The 9,028-nt window shown below is 35.3% G+C and overlaps 1 pseudogene; it reads right to left on the reverse strand.

Annotated features, from left to right (window-relative positions):
• Positions 1 to 3,015: 3,015 nt before the first annotated feature.
• On the reverse strand, positions 3,016 to 8,882 carry LOC109705296 (annotated as a pseudogene).
• Positions 8,883 to 9,028: the final 146 nt, after the last annotated feature.

Raw genomic sequence — 9,028 nt, forward strand, 5'->3', positions numbered from 1 at the left:
TCCCTCTCCCAGTTTCTCTTTTACTTCTTTTGTATTATATATAATTTACAATAATTTTTTAACTTGATTATTTTAGGTTTAGTATGAAATAAATATTCAAAACATTAGAGTAATTCTATCGGTATATCATCCTAAAAGAAATTATAAATCTTACACCCTATCATTCAAGACCTACTATTGAAATATTTGTAAACTGTCGCATAAAAGTTGTAAGGTGTACGTCTTTTTTTGGAATGTACAACTAGCATTTAAAAAAAAAAAAAAAAAATTCTAACAGCTTAAATTTTTTGAAACACATGTTATAACTAAAAGTTTCAAATCCAGACGTAAAGAAAAGTGTTAATATAAAAAGATTAAAAATGTTATGTTCTCGCATTTTTAAGCTTTTAGAAATAAACAATTATTTGACATCGTTTTCAATTTTGAGAGCTCATTTTGATAACACCATTATGTTCTCTCTCTCTAGTTGTAACATTTGTCATTTTTTTCCCAAGCCATCACCAATCTAGCTCCAAATTCGCTGTTATCCATTATGAAAAAAAAAATTTAAAAAAAAATAGTGGGGAGCACCCCAATAAAGCCTCGTTAACGAATTTTCCAATAAATCTTTGGATTGAGATAAAATTGACATGCGGCAGCGAATCGAAAACTCCCCAACGAGGCATCGTTGGGGAGTTCGCTACTGAAGTTTCATTTTGTTATCCTAATCTTGTATTATTTATTTGTAGAGTGAGCACTTGATTTTACCAAGTTATATATATGAATTATTATTAAAATTATTTTTGAAATAAATGCTTTTGTATACACATCTAATTTGAGCTTCTGTATACGAAATAATATTGTCAAAGCAAATACATTACATCTGGTAATAATTTAGACTTTTCCTTATTCCGATAATAATAATAAACTGTTTTGATTATATAAATTCCTCAAATAGCAATAACTTGATGATAAATTTTTTCTTTGATAATATTCAATTTTGTTGGCATCTTTTTCATGGTAGATCCACCAAATGTGGTGTATTTTTTTTTTCCACCTACAAAGTAGCTCTTTTAATCATCAAAAAAAGTGGTTTCCTAACCTAACCCATTTAACAAGGTCCACCAATAATTTCTCCACCACCTAATCTAGAAGAAAATTAAATAGCTATCTAATCATTTTTTTATATAAAAAATGGTGATAATTTTAATTAATTTTGGCAATTTTCATTTATAGCTACTACAATTTTTTACCCAATGCTTATTCCAGTAAAAATAAGACACCCTTGCTGCAGGAGAATGAATTGTGCATTATTGATCTAGTGAATTTAGTTATCAAAAGTTTAAATCAAGTCATCAAATTCAATTTGTTCCAATTGATGTACTAAACCTAAAATTTATTTTACTGTAATTAGAATCTATTGCGTCATATGAAACAACTATTATTCACTGAAAAAACTTAAGCAGCCAGAGAACGGAGTGGGCTTCAATTGAAAACAAGGAAATTAAAAAAAGTTAAAAGCTTGATAGACTTTAAACTCAATACCTCATGCTCCGGCACAATATTAAATAATGTAACACAACTGTTGTTTCTCAAAAGTTTAAGCTACCCAACAGATTTCTTCATCAAACTTTCTAATCTTTCTCATAAAAGGTTAATATGGTGATAACCAACTTCCTAGGGCCTCACCCATTGAGATGATCATCAGCAGTATAACGCGCCACTTATCAGAAGATTACTCATTCTAAAACTACTCTAGTTCTAACACGCTTAACCTTCTTAACCTTTTAGACTTAGCCATCGTCCAAAATGGTATAACCGGTTTAAGAATTTTAGCTCCATTATATTCCATATTACTATTCAATTGGCAAATAGCCTAATCAGCATTTTCCCTCGTGTGAAGAAAAAAAAGTGGTTAGTGAATTATTTGCCACATCATCTATTTGCTAGCAAACTAATCCAAATTGCTGGGAATAAACCTAAACTAAATAGAAAATGAACTTCACTTTTTTTCTAAATGAAGTTTAGTCAAAAGCTCAGTGACCTGTGGTGTAATTTACCTGATAATTAGTAGCATATAAACCTACTTCAATAAAATGTATAGAGTGGACCAATTTAATTAGATGTAGTGTTATTTAAGCAAATATATAAAAGGGTAATTATAATGCCATGAGGAGAATATCATGATGTAACCTTAACCTACAAGAAGAGAGATCATGCAGGAGTTGTAGTAGTAAATTATAATAATTTGATTTGTAATAATTGATTCACTTTTATTGTTTGTTTGTTGAGAGAAATTATTATGTTTTTGCAACGGTTGGTAGGAGACGTGCCCAACCAAAGTGAGTGTGGGGAACATGATTAGTTCGATTCGTACAATTGTAGTTGAGTGTAATTATTTTTTTTCCTTTTTTCTTTCTCTTTTGTCGAGTCAAATGCATTACCCATCGAACATAAGAGGCTTTTGAAAGCAAAAAGTCGAAGAGTGAGAAATTTGTGAGTCCCACAAACTCAACTTCGTTCTGTTCTGAATTAAAGTTGAAAAGTTGATCTTCGTATTGTGAGTGAGTTTATATAATCTCGCGATTTCGATATTGAAATAAACACTAATTTTAATGACTTTTTCGGAGTCATGAGTTCAACCTTCGAGATTTACAAAAATAAATAGGCACTAACCCCTTGTGATTAGTTTTTGTTTTAGTTACCTGTAATTAGGGTCATTGACCTAGTCTTTTCCTGAGATTTAATTAGAATGGCAATTTCGGAAAAGATGCCATAAAAATTGATTGATAGAATTGGAGCTAACCACCTCTTTCTTTAATTGCCTATTTTGTTCTACCCTAAACATAATTTTTCCTCTTAATTGTAAAGCATTTTATTATTGGTACTTACATCTCTTTAATTTCCTTCTTTTTTTTCTTTTTTCTTATCGGTCGTCGTCCGCCGATGATCAATCACATCATGAATATAACCATAACAAAAAGGGAAATATGTTTCACGAATAAAAATATCCTCATCCAACTATTATCAAGCAATATTAATCCTCAGAACTCAGACCAAATGCAATAACTTTTTCATTGCCATTTTAAAGGAATCATTACATCGCATTTTCGAGTTCCTCAATCAATCCAACAACAGTGATTTACTTCCAGGGATTCGCCTTCACATTCCTCCGTGAACATTTAGCTTGGACTGCGAGTGTGCCCAGAGTTCCAGAGCAATTCAAGTCTGTGCCGTAGGCCTGGTGCGAGACGGGCAGAGTGCATGATCTCTTCCCCAGGCATAGCTGCGAATCGAGAAAGAAGAACAATTTAAGATTGCAGTTTGATGAGAACGAACCAAAATGAATACATTTGCGAGAGAAACTAAACTAAACTACCAATCTACTGTAAGTCATCTGAACTAATAATCTGGTTATTTGATGTATTAAGCAAATCACATGGGAGCGAGTTTATACCAAGAGTATATTAGTCGTCTCAAATACCAATCAAATTACTGGATCTATACGGTAAACCACACAGGCAGGTCGTATAGAGAAAGAATATTTACATATATAAACCGCAAAATTATCATTTTCGTGGTAGTGTTGTGAGTACAATCCCTAGAAAATTTAAATTTTTCATAAATGCCCTTAACAAACTTGATTCCTTGCACATAAATCCATGTACTTGCAAAAACCCCTCTACTTAGAAAAACTTATTCTGATAGAAACGACCTAACCTCCATGAATTGGATCGCTTGCCAACTTAAGAAAAAGGAACTTTGGTAAGAAACTACACTTCCAAGGGGTTACATAATGAAATTCAGATTTTAAAGGCGGATATGCGTAAATAGGTGATTTTGTGTGGATATATACGTATATTTTTGTAGAAGCAGAATAATGTTTACCTTTTCAACGAGGATCTTGGCCTGTGGAGTGTGGCAATTCCCCACGGTGAAATTACCGCAGACGCCCATGAGGCTCCTGAAGCTCGCGAACACAATCTGGTTGATCACCTTCTTCTCAGGGCACTTTAGGGTAGCGCTCGGCTTAACATCTATAGCAATTACCCGAATCTGGCTGTCCTGCCTCGCCCATGACTTAATGTGTGCAGGGTGGTACTCAGAGACGAAGATGCAGATGTTATCCCTCTTCACCGTTACAATTGATATGTCCCCCAGCCTCCCTCCATGTTCCTCGAACATGACCATGAGGTTGTTCTTCAGCCTTAAGAAGGCTTGAGGAATGTGATAACTGGAAAAGAGGAGCAGAAGTACTGATTGAGTAAAGCTGTTGGAATAATTGACAACTTCTTGTGAAGCTTCTAATTGGGTTTCCACTTTTCAGGCCACATGCGCTTTTTAGCTTACCACTGTCACAGAGAAAACTCCAAGCTCCTTTTTTGTGCTTTTTTTGTTGACAAAAACCTGGTTTCCAGAAGTTTCTGGTTTTTGGGGAAGAGCTATTTCAGAAGTTGGGCCGAACAAGCACTGGTGAATCACTTACACTAACTGAGAAGGCTGTCCCAGTGGAGAATGGTAGGACACCCAGTATCGCCAAATGCATTCGCCATTGATCCATACTAGCCCCTTCCCCATGCTGCTCATATCTAGGGCAACTGGGTCATTTCCAGTCAGAGCATCAAAGTATCTCTGAGAAGCAGATGAACCAAAACCGCATTAACTACCTGCTTTGGCAAAAACGATCTTTATTATTTCATAAAGCTGTACTAAGAACCATTTAGTTATGATAAATAATTATTATTCGTCTTTCCATTTGGTTATAAGACAGAACATCTGCTTCATGTTACTTTGTACCAGGTAATCGGCGAGCCACTTTTAACCTCTGCCATTGAACACAGCTAGATCCTTCCTCACTGTGGATTCCCAACTTCTCTCCGCTCAATCCAACCTATGGGATGGTAAGTGAAGATTAGTAAGCCACTTAATTAAATAATCAACAGCTTGGTATGTACTTCAATGATAATAATTTAACAGAAAACAGAAGATAAGGTTTGAAACATTCGACGAGTATGTACCTCATGCCCCCAGCCATTTACTGTCAAATCCAGAGTCCCTGTGTTAAGACCTTGAATCATGACTTCGTCAATACCACTATACTTCTTTTCTAACCCAGCTCCACTATCCTAAATATGAGAAATTGAAGATGTTAACAAACATTCTTTTCACAATTAGGAGCGGTAGAATTATAAGGACAGCTAAAGTTCCAAAAATGAAGCGGCCTTTTCAGTTAGGTGATCGGCCTATATCATTACCGGCATTCCTACTGTCAAAAACAAAAGCGCTAGGTGATTAATTCCTGCTTTTAGGTCCATGGCATTCTGGAAGACAAACTTTTTGGCGAGCTTCACTGCATGCGCAGATCCTGCAAGGTGCAATACGTGTGAGAATCACCTAACTTTTATTAATATGGCTATGCTTGGATGGTGAAAACAGTAGAGTGCCTAATGCATGAAATAGACATTATGACAAATTTGAAATATATGACTTTGATTTGTATTGACTATTTAAGCATATGCAGAAAATACTTATCTGACTAAAAACACTTGAAAATTTGACATCTATAATGTCAGAAAGTCCTACAACATAACAACATTTCATATTTACAGTCTTCTCAACTCTTTTGTATGTTTTCTTTCTATTTATCACATTTTTATATCTAGTAAATTTATTATATTTAATTGTATCTTATTTGAACTGCATATCCGCCTGCATATGCACTCAGCTACCGCATAAAAAAAATATACGTATCTCAGCCACCTGCAAACAATTTGCTCTTGCAAAAGATTAATTTCAGTTTATCTTCGAAATGATTCACTAACCAAAAAAAACAGATGCCTGACTACCTATTTTGTTATCGATAAGTATAAGGCGGAAGGCCAAGAGATTACCTATGTAAGTGCCATTCACAAAGGCATGCACCATTTGAATCACTGGGCGAATATTGCGTCTCATTGGTAGGTCTTCTGCCTCTAGATAGAAGCTACATTTACAGGAAAAGATAACAAGCAAATGCATAGTGCCATCAGATGTTTAAAAAAAAAAACATATGGAGCCAGAATAATATGCAAAACAAAATCTCTTTCTTATGGCCAAAAAAAAAAATTGTTTATTGTTCCTCGAATTGTAGAAATTGAGATTACAGCAAATAATATTCCCAAGCTACGATAAAACAATCTCAAATGATGATTCATCTGGATAAGATCTAGCATGTTTGATTTTGACAACATTCTCATTTCAACTCCACCTATTGGAGCTAAAACTTAATAGTTTGCTTGCCTTGTGGTGTACCATAGATAATCTGTAGTGTCCTCTGTCAAAGAAAATAGTTCATAGGGCTTCCTTTCTATGATGGAATTTTGACAGAATTTTGGTACTTCTTGATACATTTGCCATTTGTTTTCTGATGGATCTGCTTTGCTAGATGGAACGTCCTTGAGTTGTGCTGAGCATTCACCTGTTTCAAGTATATTGGAACTTATTAATACCTTAATGGCTTCAAAATCATTTTATTGCGGACCACAATAGTTCAGTATTATTGAATTTTTGAACGATTAATGCGATCATTTTCTTTTCTATGTAGTCATGCATAGAGATTAAAAAAAAGAAAAAGAGAGAGAGAGAGAGAGGGAGAGAGAGAGAGAGAGAGAGAGAGGCTGATTATAATACCCTCTGGGTGTTGAAGACCACAGTTCTGCAATCTGGGAGGATACTGACGGAATGGCAAGGTAGGAAGTATTCCACACCTCTAAACTTCACTTGCGCATCTAATTTGATATTGTTATTATGAAGGAAAGCAAATCAGACATTATTTTCAGGTTTCTCATGCACCCTATTTTGAAAACATACAAAAAAAGAAATGCAGCACAAACGAGTTGTTTACTGTATGATCACCAGAAGAACTGTCAATTGATAAAGAGTATTTGCAGAACCTTACATCCAAGCCATTGCCCGAGTCTTCAACTATGTATTCCCCAAAGCAAACCTTTTCTACTCAATCTCAACACATGATGCAAGTCGCGCAGATGTCCACATTTGGGCTCCTTATATAAACCTGACATAAGCAAAAGCTGTCAGAATAAGTCGTGAATTATGTAATCTGATTCAAATATTTCTTTTTCTTTTCTTGATAAAAAATATGATAGCAAATTTTGAAGATCATGGTTCTCAGCTCCTAACCATATTCGTCTAGAGGGGCTTCATCATAGTATCTAGTCATGACGAGAGCAGCACCTGTCCTCCCAAAGTTGGTCCCCTCCATGATACTGAGTGAACAATGAGCAATAATAACAAAATGTTATGCTGGATAATCCTCCCATTTTCTTTTTTTCCTTTAATTTTAATAAGCACGTTGTGTTACAACAGACACGATGAATTACCATGTAGTAGTTAACTAGAGTGCCAATCTTTGAGAAGAAACGTGCAACACTGAAAGCAAGATCGTCAGCCGATCTTTGAGATGGTGGATCACCAAATACCCTATATCTGAAATGAACAAAATTTGCTCCTTTTTTTAGAACAACGTGATCTCTCATCAAAATAAAAAAAAAACAAACAAACAAACAAATAAAAAAGTAGCTTATGCATGTTTCCTGCAATTTTGGTATACATTGGAACTTACGCACTGTAGTCAGATTGTTTATAGCTGTACTCTTATCTTACTAGATAACTTGCATTTCCTCTGAGGTTAGATAAAAAGAAAGCCAGAAGTGACATATGCATCTGTATTGCCATAGAGAAATTTAATGCAACTCTTTCGCTTGACATCAGTAGACATGACAAATTCAGCACTTGATACATATCAGTCAATGCCCATGTGGCTTCTCCCTTCTTTAGCTACATTATTTTAATTTTCTATTCAGGTAAGAAAAGTGGCATACTTACTGAGCAGTCAAGTTCTCAGTCCATAGGAGAGGCTTGCTTGGATGCTTTGTGCCAAGAGAAACGGTCTCCACACTTCCTTCCGTTGCATGCATTTATCTGAAAGATCGAAGATTGGAGTTAATATTCCATCGAGAATATCATATATTTTCCAAAGATATAAAATTGTCCTCTGGCTGCCTGATTTATGAACTCAAGAGTTGAGATATTAGAACACATTCCTTTTTCACAAGAAGATTTAATAATAAGAATGCTCACCACTGTGTCAGGAGCATTGTTCTGCTTGCACATCACCCACGGAACTCCAGTATTTGTCTGATTAGCCATATTGCCAGCCCACTGGATATATCTCATCCCTGCTAGCCCAACCATGGGAGCGATGTTATTGTATTCATTCTCAATCTGTTGAAGTCAAGTTCACCACAGAGTTCCCGCAAGGCGAAGGAACAATTTGTCTGAGTTGATCATAGAAAAGATAAAAAGAAAGAGACTAAAGACACGATAAAAAGCCCAGAAAGAACCTGCGATAGAACAATGGGGCCTCCTTGAGAAGCATATAGCTTCTCGTTCTTCATAAGTTGCACTACCTTTTCCACAAACCTCTTCATATGGTACTGTCACAAAAGCGAAATGTATTACTACAATAAAATATTAAGAATTTACATTTATGCAGCACATATTTAAGCTAAATATAGCATGTCAAAACTGAAAGCAACTTCTTTACCTTGAAAGGTTCATTGTTAGTCCGGAAGGCGATGCCCTCAACCTCCCGAAGCCAGTAAGGCAGCCCTCTGAAATCGACCAAGATGCACATTAGCACAGCAAAATTGTAACTTAAAAAAAAATGAATCTCAAGGAGGAAAGTAGGTATAACTGTAAGCTAAGAGGAGAAAGTAAATTGAAACCAACCCATGATTCCACTCAGCCTGGATGAAAGAGCCAATCCTGAGGGTGGCATACATACCCTGCTGCTGGATCAACTTGATGAATTTCACCAAGTCATACTTTCCTTCAAAGTTGAACTGCACTCACAACGAAGACCAACTTTTAATCCTTTATTATGCATATAAATGTGAAAAGTTAGTGCTCATTCAGCACAGCTTTTTGGAACAGCTAATCTGCTAGATAAGCAAAAACAAGCCATTTTCACAAAAATAGGACCAGAATT

Source organism: Ananas comosus, unplaced genomic scaffold (assembly GCF_001540865.1).
Source record: "Ananas comosus cultivar F153 unplaced genomic scaffold, ASM154086v1, whole genome shotgun sequence".
Classification (NCBI taxonomy): Eukaryota; Viridiplantae; Streptophyta; class Magnoliopsida; order Poales; family Bromeliaceae; genus Ananas; species Ananas comosus.